The sequence below is a fragment of the Aquarana catesbeiana genome, linkage group LG05 (genome assembly GCF_042186555.1).
Source record: "Aquarana catesbeiana isolate 2022-GZ linkage group LG05, ASM4218655v1, whole genome shotgun sequence".
In the NCBI taxonomy this organism is placed as follows: Eukaryota; Metazoa; Chordata; class Amphibia; order Anura; family Ranidae; genus Aquarana; species Aquarana catesbeiana.
This window is the reverse complement of record NC_133328.1, coordinates 571,075,317-571,089,489: the sequence shown is the minus strand read 5'-3', so window position 1 is coordinate 571,089,489 and position 14,173 is coordinate 571,075,317. Positions and strand designations below refer to the sequence as shown.

The following is a 14,173-nucleotide window of genomic DNA, read 5'->3' as shown; positions in this document are numbered from 1 at the left end:
GATTTCTTCTTTGCGTGGAAGCAGCAGTCTCTCTCCAGTGGTTTGATGCATACCCTCTGATTTACAGCTGTAGCTCAGTCCTAAGCAGAGAGCCTGAGCTTGTCATTGCTTTGCTCTAACTTAGACTATGTTGTGCGGAGGGATCCATGTGCCTTCTTGTCCTGGTGATCCCCATCACCCTCATTACTTGTCCTATGTTATTGAGATCAAAAGTGAACTCTCCCCGGTAGAGTCTGGGACAGAATTTAAAACCTGATGGAAGATTTAATCCCTCCGCAGTGCACATCCATGCTGATAATTGCATTGGTCATACCCTTTAGCTGTCTGTCTCATTCCAAGAACTGGCCCTCCCTCATGTCATTCAGGGGAGATCATACCTGTGGGGAAATCTCTATATCTTAGACCATGCCTGGTTTAGTCTGTAGTGTAAACATATTCGTGTAAGTGATCTTTTTACATAGGCTTAATGAACAGTTTATCCCGATTCCTGACAGACTTCATGTCCTGCATGGTGTAGTATTTGACTCACAGATAACTTAGGATAACATAGACGTATACACTTTTTGCAAGCAGAACTGTCAGGTACCAGGTAGGATTATCTTTTGCCCTCAAAACGCCATGCATTCTTCGTGCTATGGATTCTGTGTTGGAAATGTTCGTTTAAGGTAGGGGTCTCCAAACTTTCTAAACAAAGGGCCAGTTTAATATCCTTCAAACTCTGGGGGGGGCGGAATGTGGCTAGCAGAAGTAGAAAATGTCCTGGTGTCACTGGGAGTGTTCTCTCTTTTTTACTGGGGGGGGGGGGGTAGTGTTTCATTGTTCCTGTGGTGAATATGTTCCTGTGTCAAAATCTAAAGCTTGTAGCATATTAAAGGCCTCTGTCAACAGGCTTTGGCTATATTTTGATATGTGAATTTAGCATTTGACAACCGTTGGAGACTTTGAAGATCATTCAGAGTTTATTGATGGGTGCATTTAACCTGAAAAGACGTTGACCCCGACCTGAACTATATTTGACTTCCTCCTAAGCTGCATTTGCATGCTCATTGACCTTTATGTGAAGATGAGCAGTTCTGACACAAAAGCCCATTGACAAAGACCGTAATGATGTTAATGTATATCAGGGGTCTTCAAACTTTCTAAACAAAAGGCCAGTTTATTGTCCTTCATACTATAGGGGGGCTGGACTGTGGCCAGTGGGAGTGGACATTTTCCTGGCATCAGTGGGAGTAAACATTGGTATTAAGGGGAGGAGTAGTGTCCCATCATTGGGAGGAACAGTGGCCCATTGTTGGTGTCAGTGGAAGAAATGGTGGCCCTTTGTTGGTGTCAGTGGAAGAAATGGTGGCCCATTGTTGGTGTTAGTGGGAGAAATGGTGGCCCATTGTTGATGTCAGCTGACAGAATAGTGTCTCGTATCACTGGGAGGACTGTTGTCCCAAGTGTCAGATAAAGGTAAGCAAAGGGCTGCAGTTTGGAGACCACTGATGTAGATGTATGCATTCTTGCATCACTTTTACCTTTTTTAGTAGTTGCTCCTGCTTTTTTTTCCAGGTATGCCGTCCTCGCTTTTGGCTGTGCCAGCTGCCCAATTTGACATGTGGTCGTGATGGCTGTGGAACAGAGTTCTGCTACCACTGCAAACAGATCTGGCACCCTAACCAGACATGTGACGCTGCACGCGAGGAATGAGCTGAAAGCTTACGCCTGAGGACAATCCGCTCGTCATCACAGCCAAGCCAAGAATCAGGAGCTGCAGGTATCTCCTCAAAGGTTTTTTTTATCATGACCAAGTCATTGCCTTGAAAGATTGCAGTTCTTCCAGGAATGTCTGAAATGAGATCAGTTCTTTATGTAGGATAGTTTCGTACAATGACTCGCTTTGTCAGTATTCTTTGCTTTTTTTTTTGTGAATGTAAACGTTTCTGATAATCAGGTTGGTGGCAGGAAGCGTAAAGTTATCTCGTTATTGCACATCATTCTGGTACAGAGCCCAGAATACCAGCACAATCTTCCTTCTATAAGATAACTGTGATTGGATGGTACTTGGACACTCGTAGGTTGCAGAAGCTCATTCGATGCACCCTGCATATTACGTGTTGTGTGTTACTGTCGGTTGGATGAACAATAATTACAGTTCATTCTTCATGAAACAAAAAAGGCTTCTTGGCATGAAAAAAGCAAGGCAAAGCAACACAAAAACCTACTGCATTTTTTTTTAAAAACAAAAACGTTTTTATATATCTTCAACAGGAGATAGATTGTCATAAGTAATTACCGTATATACTCGAGTATAAGCCGACCCGAATATAAGCCGAGGCACCTAATTTTACCACAAAAAAACTGGAAAAACTTATTGACTCGAGTATAAGCCTAGGCTGAGAAATGCGCAGCTACTGTAAGTGGAAAAGAAGGTCAACAATGCCCATTTGCAGCCTCACTATGCCCATTTGCATGCCTCACTGTGCCCATTTGCAGCCATAGGTCCCCCGAACTTCAAACTCTGTAGTTAAGGGTTCCTAAATGACATTGCTGCAGATGGACACAGTTAACCGACTTTGGGGCCCTGTATCTCAGGGCCACTTGGTGCTAGGAACCCCAAATTTGGTGTGCAAACCCAGTGGAGCTAGCACTATAATATATCCAAAGCTGGGGTTCCTAGCATCAAGTAGCCCCATGATACGGGGCCCCAATTTCGGTTCGGAAAATGTTAAGCACTCTTCTGCAGCAGAGAATGACATTTTCCGAACCAACTTTGGGGCCCCGTATCTCAGGGCCACTTGGTGCTAGGAACCCCTGGCTATGTTGTAGTGCTAGTTCCACTGGGTTTGCACACCAAATTTGGGGTTCCTAGCACCAAGTGGCCCCAAGATACGGGGCCCCAAAGTCGGTTCGGAAAATGTAATTCTCTGCGGCAGAAAAGTGCTTGACTCGAGTATAAGCTGAGGGGGGCATTTTCAGCACAAAAAAATGTGCTGAAAAACTCGGCTTATACTCGAGTATATACGGTAGATACAACAGAAATGATGCACATTTTCATGCATTTACACATATTTTTTCCTGCATAATACATAAATTATTGTGTTGATGGGAACCGAGTAGGCATCATAAGGGATTGTTCAGGAATCTTTGCCTGCTTCACCTTTCTGCCATAGCAGTGAATAGAGGGTTAATTAATTAGGTAAAAGGAAGATCTGCAATCTAATCGGTAATTTCTGAACAATGAAACCTAGTTTTATTTTTTTGTGTGTGTATGATGTGAGGCTAATATCTGCTCTAATGTCAAGTTGGTTGGTTGTTAAGTAGTTACAGCATTTAAGCTGACCATAGATGGTACAAATCTCGGCACGTTCAGCAGGGACCATCCGAGATTTTAACCATCTATGGGCAGTCTGATTGTACCCAATTCGATTGTTGTACGTCTTACAACCAGGTACAATCAAGCTGTTGGATTTTTCACGCGATTATTGCCAGCGGCTGTAGCTAATAGCAATAATTACTGTGTTCTCCCAGCAGTGACGGCTCCCCTTCATCAGAACACAATAGCTCCATGGGTATGGATTTTCAGTCTGTATTGATGGGGAAAATCAAGCGATTTTCTCTTCTGCAATCTCTGGTTGCAGGAAAGAAAATCGCATTGTCTATGGCCGGCTTTAGTTCCTTATGATACTGTTAGAATTAAATGTGTATTTTCCATTGTGTTGCCTTTTTCCAGATACCAGTTTGTCAGCCTCATTACACTCTAGTACCTTTTCCAGTCAGCTACTTCACTTGTCATAAACAAGTTTGCCTCCCGTGCCGGCTATTTGGCGTCCTCGTGGCGTACTTTAGCCGGCGGAATTGTCCACCATCTCCAGCGCTCAAGGGGCTTGACACGACGCAATCGGGTGAGTGGCTTGGTTTTACCGGCGCTCTCCCCGTGGCACCCCCCTTGCCCCCATGGTTCACTGGTGCATGATGTTGGGGGCTTAGGAACGGCGGCACTCGCCGCCTGAGCCTCCCCTTGTTTTTGGGCTTCACATTTTGGTTTCCCTCGGTCACTCTCCTCCTTGTTAAACACACACCACATGGCATTCCTGCCTCATTCACCCTTTAGCAGGTAAATTTCTCTTTTCACCATTTCACCTAGTCCTTTTCCTCTTTTTTTTTCTTTTTTTGGTCTATCACTTCAGCTATTCCATCAGTATTTGACTCATCTCATAATCCTCAGGTCCTCTCTATTTTGGGGCATCCCGTGCCATCTGCACTCCCTCCTTCATCTCATCACCATCACCCCCATCTGTGACCCACCTGGGGCGTTGTTTTGGGCTGGTTTTTGGAAGGGCCCCCTCAGCTCCAGGACGTGGCACTCTCGCCCGGCCTGACTAGCGTAGCCATGCCACCATTGCGCAGATTTGTATGTATGTTGGTGGGTCAAGTGTATATATGTTGGGGACATGTTTTACATTTGCCCACCCCTTCTTCTGAATTCTTTCAAAACATGGCTGTTTTTTCATATCCATAGGTGTCCCTTGAGGTCTTGCTCCTGACGAGTGGCTTAAAGGTCCCGAAACGCGTAGAGCTTACAACTACCGATAGGTGTACCTAACCAATAATCATGTATGGATGTTTCAATCTGTGCTTTTTTTTTTTTTTTCTCACACCCTTTATAATTGATACCTCTGCATGTCATATTTTATATCATTGTGCTTTCTCAGATATTTAACTTATTATGTATTTGCAAACAAGTCCATGTTGGAATGTTTATCGTGATGAAATACAAAGTATTTATATCGACTCTGTGCAATAACAATGTGTAAATGTATTACCTTTTAGAATATATTAAATTAGTTTTTTGCCCAATTTTTGTACTTGCTTCCGTGTACCTCATTCAAAGTTCCGCCCTTTGTTCTTTTTTCCTTTTTAAACATAAACAAGTTTTGTTTAGGTAAGGTTTTATTGCAGTTTGTGACTCCAATAGAGAGAGATTCCCCACCCCTTTAGCTTCTGTGACACCAGGAGAGGAATGGAGGGGAAATCTTGGACATCTGTAAAAAATCTAGCAGTGATGATCCGCCCCGTGAACACCCGCTTGCTCAGCGGGGATCGCGGGGCGGAACGCTCCACACTACTTCGTTTAAAGCACACGTTGCTCTTAATTCCAAGATCATGCATAAAAAAAAAAAAAAAAAAGTCTTACAAGCTCTATTATTAATGGAAATTTATCGGAAAACACTGCTAAAATAAGGTGCCATACACACCGATAAGTCAAAATACACTTAAACCAATGTCACTACAAAAGTGATCAAAGGTTGTGTTACCTCAGCAAAACGTAACACTGTGCCTGTGGAAGCATCTCCCTTGTGCCAAAGAGCTAAGCAGGCGTTCTAAGCTCAGCATCAATAGATACATCAATACAAGCCCAAGAGAGATATTGTCTTTAAACTATAACTGTAGAATTTGACTTTACCCTTCCATATTTGCTTGCTTTCAGCTATACCTTTTCTATAGAAAACAAGCTGCCTCTTAGTTTCCATGGTACAGCAGAACCACTTTTCCACTCCATTGCTTTGTTTGGCTTTTTCCGCTATCAGGAAACAGCCTATTACAGAATTTAGTAGAAGTTTTGTATGCAGTGTGTGAGAAGAGTTTACTCATGTTGTAAGGGGCTTTTTAGCTGGAAAATAAAACTTGCAGCTGAAGTCAGACTTTTCCAGGTCATCTAACAATCCTGGCAAGCCAATCATGTCAAAAAAAAGTACAAAATAAAAAAAAAGTAATCATTCAGTAGTAGACAATCACAAAACAACTAGAGAAGACAAAAAATTATATATATATATATATATATATATATATATATATATATATATATATATATATATATATATATATATATATATATATATATATATATATACATATATACATATATAAATTTAGTTTACATATCCGAAAAGGAGTAGGAAGACGTACCATCTTATCTAATGCAATCCCTTCTCCATAATTAATAATAAACTATTCAATGTCCCATCGATATAAATTCATACAATAATAATTCAAATATAATATACTAATTAACAATAATCTAACTATACAGTTGTACACATATATGCACACATACATGCACATACACATCCAAACAAAACTAACAATAATACAAAAAAAATCAATAACAATATTATTTATGTCATTTATGACAGAAATATATTACAACAAAGTAAAAAGAAAATCCAAAAGTAAAAAGTCATAAATAACCATCACATATTTAATCACTACTGTCTAAACCACTTAACTCATAAAGTTGTATGCAAAAGTTTAGGAACCCCTGACAATTTCCAAGATTGTCATTTATAAATTTTTGGGTGTTTGGATCAGCAATTTAATTTTCATCTATCAAATAACTGAAGGACACAGTAATATTTCAGTAGTGAAATGAGGTTTATTGGAGTAACAGAAAATGCTCAATATGCATCAAAATGAAATTAGACAGGTGCATAGATTTGGGCACCCTTGTCATTTTGTTGATTTGAATACCTGTAACTACTTAGCACTGATTATTTGGAACACATAATTGGTTTGGTGAGCTCATTAAGCCTTGAACTTCATAGACAGGTGCATCCAATCATGAGAAAAGGTATTTAAGGTGGCCAATTGCAAGTTGTTGTTCTCTTTGACTCTCCTCTGAAGAGTGGCAACATGGGGGCCTCAAAACAACTCTCAAGTGACCTGAAAACAAAGATTGTTCTACATTGGAGGTGCATGCGCGGAGTCTAGCAGGGCAGACATGCATTGTTAGAGCTCCACACCGCTGAGGAGAGAAGAGAAGGACAAAGCGGAGCCTGCAGGCTCAAAAGGTATCCATTTGAACCTTTTTGCCCCAGGGAACAAACTGTGAAAGTTTGGGCAGGAAATATGGTACTGGGAGGAAACCGTGGCAGAAATAAAAATCACCTCACAAAGAGCTCACAGGCACTCACTGCAACTAAAGCAGCTCCAGTCACCTCACAAGATACAGCATCAGGGCGCTCTCATAGACAGAAAATGTCACAGCAAGACTCTCCATTTGAGTCAAATACAGAACAAATCCTCTCACAAACTTCTCCACAAGCCTCCTCAGCATCCCCAGTAATATTATTACAATTTGAAAAGATGCTTCATAAGGCTTTAAAACAAACCTCAGACCAAATAACAAACAGCCTAACCAAAGAAATAAGAGAGCTGGGAAACCGCACCGCAGCCTTAGAAATAAAAATTGATTAAATTGAAATTACAACCCAAGAAAATATAACAGAATTGGAACAATTAAAAGAAGAGAATTTAATACTTCAAACTAAGCTCGAAGATTATGAAAATAGAGCCAGACGTTCAAACTTGCGCATAAGGGGAATGCCTGAAACTGTGACAGACCTGCAATGTACTATTACTGCTCTATTACAAGAACTAAAGCCAGATATCCCTATTGAACGTTTAGAACTGGACAGAGTACACAGAGCCCTCACAGCCAAAAAGAAAGATGGACCCCCACGTGATATAATCACAAAATTTCATTATTACAGAACGAAAGAACAAATACTAATTGCTGCAAGAGAAAAAAAGGAACTTCATTTTCAAGGACACAATTATCAAATTTTTGCTGACCTATCCCAACTCACTATTACTAAAAGACGATCCATGAAACCCCAACTAATGGAACTGCAACGCCACAACATTATGTATCAATGGGGTTTCCCCTTTTCAGTCAGATTTAACTACCAAGGTACAATTTACAGAAGCAGATCAGCAGATGAACTACAACAAACCCTTTTAAAATTAAATCTGACAGAACCCACAAGCAGCAACACTCCCACACGCAGAAGAATGGCATCATCTTCACCTTCAGGCAGCACCCAGAAAATATCAGAACAAAATGGGAATCATCATTCTCACAAAAGAGGCCGTTATGCCACATCATCCATGGACCAAGAAGATTCAATGGACTGACATCCTAATTCCTGATATCTCTTCATTTATTATACTAAGAGATGGTTCTCTATAAAAAAACTGTATTTATAACTGAATGTAACTGCATTCTGATAGTCACACACTGTGTGGGATCAAGTTACATTCCAGTTATATTTCTTATTACTTCTGATTCATATAGCCTTAGAATATATAAGTGAAACAAGGAAATTCTTGTTCAGTTATATATTTTCAGGTAATAACAATAGATTTATTACTTTTTAGGACAAATATGTTCAATAATCCAGAAGTAATGGAAGCTTTTTCTTTCTTTTCTTAAAACAAATATATTATTACCTAACTAGTTCCTAGAAATATGTTTTTGTTTATTCTAATCTGAAGCAATACAACCTCAATTTTATGAGTTAACATATCTAAACAGTTACATATGAATAAAATATGTAATTGTTTACTCTAAAAGGGTTAAAATCCCAAAATAATTCAAACCATCTTCATCAATACCAAAGTAATTAACAGTACCTTTCTAACTGAATTATTTAGCCTAGGGCAAGACTAACCATATACAACCACCCTGGAATAAATAATTTCAACAAAAACTATATTCTGCCCTCCAATTAATGAATCATCATTTTGATGTCTTTTGACATAGCACTTCTCTCCTGTAAGCGGAAGATCCGTGTACCCCCCATTAGCCCTCCTCATTCTCCTCTATTATGTGGGAGTGTGACGAAGGCACTTATTCCCCTGAGAGAGATATTTATTCTCTTTCACGGGTAAATTGTGATTACTTGCAAAAAATAATTTATACAATGTATCATCTAATCTCATATGTTTTTTGTTTACTCTTTACTCCAGAATTCACTGGTTTCTTTCCTATCTTTGCATCTCTTCAGTCCACACAGGTTGATCTGCGCAGTCAGCTCTGCATAACAAAAAGTAAGTCAAAACTATTTGATCTGTTATCATGGCACCACTGAATATACTTTCCCTGAATGTTCAGGGAATAAATGTCCCTCAAAAAAGGACCAAAGCCTTCCGTACTTTCCATAACAAGAAGGCTCACATAGTATGCCTCCAAGAAACACACTTCACCAAAGATTCTACTCCAAAATATATTTCTCCTTTTTATCAACAAATTTACACGGCTTCTGCCTGTACCAAGCAAAGGGGAACTCTAATTGCATTTCACCGATCCACACCATTCACCTTATCATCAGAAATTAAAGACCCAGAAGGTAGATACCTGATACTCATGGGTTATATAATGGATACAGCAATCACAGTGATTTCCTACTACGCTCCTAACAAACAACCTACACCATTCCTCTCACATATATTACAAGTGATTAATACACACAAAATAGGAACAGTGATAATGTGCGGGGATTCGAACCAGGTCCTCCTCCCATTTCTAGATAAATCACCTTTTACACCATCTAAAATAACCTCTAGATTACCTTTTCCTCAACTTCTTTCCAAATACAATCTGGTACATTCGTGGAGAGAAAGTAACCCAATGAAAAAGAAATTCACTTATTTCTCGCACCCTCATCAAACCTTCACCAGAATAGATCATATTTTTCTAACAATAGGAATGATACCAGAAATTATTGCATCAGATATAATTCCGATTCCGTGGTCTAACCATAATGCAGTATACACTACTATAGCCTCAGCCATACCAAAAGCGCATGACCCAACGTGGTACTTACCGGACATAATGCTCAAACACCCACTACATCAGATGGCCATTGAACAAGCTTTAAAGGAATACATATCAATTAATAATACAACAGACATTTCCCCAATAACACTGTGGGAAGCTCATAAGCCTGTATTGCGTGGTACAATACAAAGACAAATGGCACTATTTAAACGGGAACGCAAAAATCTAGCAAAAAACTAGAACTCAATTTTAATGCAGCCTACATATCATTCCAAGATAATCCATCTCAGAGTACAATATCTCATCTGGAAAAATCTAGATTGGAATACGATCTATTTCTCACTGAGTCAGTTGATAAATCCCTCAAACGCTCCAAACACAATTTCTACATGAATACAAACAAACCAGGCACATATTTGGCATGGGCATTAAATTCAACTAACAAATTGCTTTATCTATTCAGAGTCCTCCCTATTCCAATTCCTTCCTATTTTTTGAGAATAGTACAAAAAAGAGCAACTTCGTTTATATGGGGTTCTTCTAAACCACGTATACCTATACACACACTACATCTTCCCAAAAATAAAGGAGGCCTGGGATACCCTAATTTTACTAACTACTACAGAGCAGCACATTTGGCCAGTCTGTCCAAATACCATGCAAAACAGGAAATCCCATTATGGGTATTTATAGAGGCTTCAGAAAATGACCCTCTATTAATATCAAACTTGTTATGGCTTGATCCTAAAGACCGCTTTAAAATTCATAATCCCATAACTAAACACTTCTTATCTCTCTGGGATAAACTAAAAACCAAATATCAGTTACAATCTCCACACAATCCTCTCCTTTCTTTTATCAGAAATCCGGCTTTTTATCCGGCATGGATCTACCCAAATTCTTTTAAAGCTTGGACAACATCAGGCATTCAGACACTAAATGACTTCATAGCATCTAAATCATTCCTTTCATTCCCATCGCTTAGAGAAAAATATGATCTACCAAACTCTGAGATATTTAGATATCTCCAAATTAAAAATTTCTATACACGATTCCTAAAGGAGGATACACCATTATCCCAATTATCCATTTTTGAATCAATCTGTACAAAAGATCCATTTGCTAAAGGTACAATTTCATCACTTTATAATCAATTTTATGGAGTAGTAAGTGGTCTAACATATGGCTCACATCTAAGTCATCTTCACCCAACATCTTAGCACTGGAGACAAATTATAAAGTCCTAACTCGCTGGTACCTTGTACCCGCTAGAGTGGCAAAATATTCACCTAATACCTCAGCTCTTTGTTTTTGAGGATGCCCAGAAATAGGCACACATTTACACATATGGTGGACGTGCCCAGTAATCCAAACCTTCTGGAAGGAAGTCTTCGTGATTGCATCTAAAATATTTAAAAAAATAATACAACCAGATCCATATATAACTTTACTTAATCTAAAACCGGAATGGTTAACACTCTCTCAATTCAAACTTATGATCCAACTAATAACGGCTGCAAAACAAACAGTGGCCAAGGCATGGAAATCTCCTACATTGGTACTAGCAGAAACAATTCACAGAATGAATAATACAATGTCCCATGCTAAGATGGTAGCCATCGATCAAAATCAAATTCCAAAATTTGAAAAACTTTGGCATCCTTGGATAAAACAACAGTTCCTGTCAAATTTCAATGACTGTCCTGTTGCCATGGTAACAGATTAACCACTTGAGCCCCGGACCATTATGCTGCCTAAGGACCAGAGGTCTTTTTCCAATTTGGCACTGCGTCGCTTTAACTGCTAATTGCGCGGTTATGCAATGCTGTACCCAAACGAAATTTGCGTCCTTTTCTTCCCACAAATAGAGCTTTCTTTTGATGGTATTTGATCACTTCTGCAGTTTTTATTTTTTGCGCTATAAAGGGAAAAAGACCGAAAATTTTGAAAAAAAATGATATTTTCTACTTTTTGTTATAAAAAAAATCCAATAAACTCAATTTTAGTCATACATTTAGGCCAAAATGTATTCGGCCACATGTCTTTGGTAAAAAAAATGTCAATAAGCGTATATTTATTGGTTTGCGCAAAAGTTATAGCGTCTACAAACTAGGGTACATTTTCTGGAATTTACACAGCTTTTAGTTTATGACTGCCTATGTCATTTCTTGAGGTGCTAAAATGGCAGGGCAGTACAAAACCCCCCCAAATGACCCCATTTTGGAAAGTAGACACCCCAAGGAAATTGCTGATAGGCATGTTGAACCCATTGAATATTTATTTTTTTTGTCCCAAGTGATTGAATAATGACAAAAAAAAAAAAAATATTTACAAAAAGTTGTCACTAAATGATATATTGCTCACACAGGCCATGGGCCTATGTGGAATTGCACCCCAAAATATATTCAGCTACTTCTCCTGAGTACGGGGATACCACATGTGTGGGACTTTTTGGGAGCCTAGCCGCGTATGGGACCCCGAAAACCAATCACCGCCTTCAGGATTTCTAAGGGTGTAACTTTTTGATTTCACTCTTCACTGCCTATCACAGTTTCGGAGGCCATGGAATGCCCAGGTGGCACAACCCCCCCCCAAATGACCCCATTTTGGAAAGTAGACACCCCAAGCTATTTGCTGAGAGGCATATTGAGTCCATGGAATATTTTATATTTTGACACAAGTTGCGGGAAAGTGACACTTTTTTTTTTTTTTTTTTTTTTTTTTGCACAAAGTTGTCACTAAATGATATATTGCTCACACAGGCCATGGGCCTATGTGGAATTGCACCCCAAAATACATTTAGCTGCTTCTCCTGAGTATGGGGATACCACATGTGTGGGACTTTTTGGGAGCCTAGCCGCGTACGGGGCCCCGAAAACCAATCACCGCCTTCAGCGTTTTTAAGGGCGTGAATTTTTGATTTTACTCTTCACTGCCTAACACCGTTTCGGAGGCCATGGAATGCCCAGGTGGCACAAACCCCCCCCAAATGACCCCATTTTGGAAAGTAGACACCCCAAGCTATTTGCTGAGAGGCATGGTGAGTATTTTGCAGCTCTCATTTGTTTTTGAAAATGAAGAAAGACAAGAAAAAACTTTTTTTTTTTTTCTTTTTTCAAATTTCAAAACTTTGTGACAAAAAGTGAGGTCTGCAAAATACTCACTATACCTCTCAGCAAATAGCTTGGGGTGTCTACTTTCCAAAATGGGGTCATTTGGGGGGGTTTTGTGCCACCTGGGCATTCCATGGCCTCCGAAACTGTGATAGGCAGTGAAGAGTGAAATCAAAAATTCACGCCCCTTAGAAAGCCTGAAGGCGGTGCTTGGTTTTCGGGGTCCCGTACACGGCTAGGCTCCCAAAAAGTCTCACACATGTGGTATCCCCGTACTCAGGAGAAGCAGCAGAATGTATTTTGGGGTGTAATTTCACATATTCCCATGGCATGTTTGAGCAATATATCATTTAGTGACAACTTTGTGCAAAAAAAAAAAAAAAAAATTTGTCTCTTTCCCGCAACTTGTGTCGCAATATAAAATATTCCATGGACTCGACATGCCTCTCAGCAAATAGCTTGGGGTGTCTACTTTCCAAAATGGGGTCATTTGGGGGGGTTTTGAACTGTCCTGGCATTTTATGCACAACATTTAGAAGCTTATGTCACACATCACCCACTCTTCTAACCACTTGAAGACAAAGCCCTTTCTGACACTTATTTTTTACATGAAAAAGTTTTTTTTTTTTTGCAAGAAAATTACTTTGAACCCCCAAACATTATATATTTTTTTAAAGCAAATGCCCTACAGATTAAAATGGTGGGTGTTTCATTTTTTTTTTTCACACAGTATTTGCGCAGCGATTTTTCAAACGCATTTTTTGGGGAAAAAACACACTTTTTTAAATTTTAATGCACTAAAACACACTATATTGCCCAAATGTTTGATGAAATAAAAAAGATGATCTTAGACCGAGTACATGGATACCAAACATGACATGCTTTACAATTGCGCACAAACGTGCAGTGGCAACAAAATAAATACATTTTTAAAAGCCTTTAAAAGCCTTTACAGGTTACCACTTTAGATCTACAGAGGAGGTCTACTGCAAAAATTACTGCCCTCGATCTGACCTTCGCGGCGATACCTCACATGCATGGTGCAATTGCTGTTTACGTTTGACGACAGACCGCCGCTTGCGTTCGCCTTAGCGCAAGAGCAGGGGGCGACAGGGGTGCTTTTTTTTTTTTTTTTTTTTTTTTCTTTATTATTTTTTTGCTTTTTTATCTTATTTTTAAACTGTTCCTTTCATTTTTTTTTTTTTTTAAATCATTTTTATTGTTATCTCGGGGAATGTAAATATCCCCTATGATAGCAATAGGTAGTGACAGGTACTCTTTTTTGAAAAAATTGGGGTCTATTAGACCCTAGATCTCTCCTCTGCCCTCAAAGCATCTGACCACACCAAGATCGGTGTGATAAAATGCTTCCCCAATTTCCCAATGGCGCTATTTACATCCGGCGAAATCTAAGTCATAAAATGCTCGTAGCTTCCGGTTTCTTAGGCCATAGAGA

General features: G+C 39.3%; 1 long non-coding RNA gene across 1 annotated transcript in view; it reads left to right on the top strand.

Annotated features, from left to right (window-relative positions):
- Positions 1–14,173, top strand: part of LOC141146144 (uncharacterized) — a 111,854-nt gene that overhangs the window by 74,757 nt on the left and 22,924 nt on the right. Inside the window, exon 3 of the long non-coding RNA XR_012244728.1 lies at positions 1,555–1,759. This is a non-coding gene — a long non-coding RNA (uncharacterized lncRNA). The remainder of the gene's footprint in view (positions 1–1,554; positions 1,760–14,173) is intronic.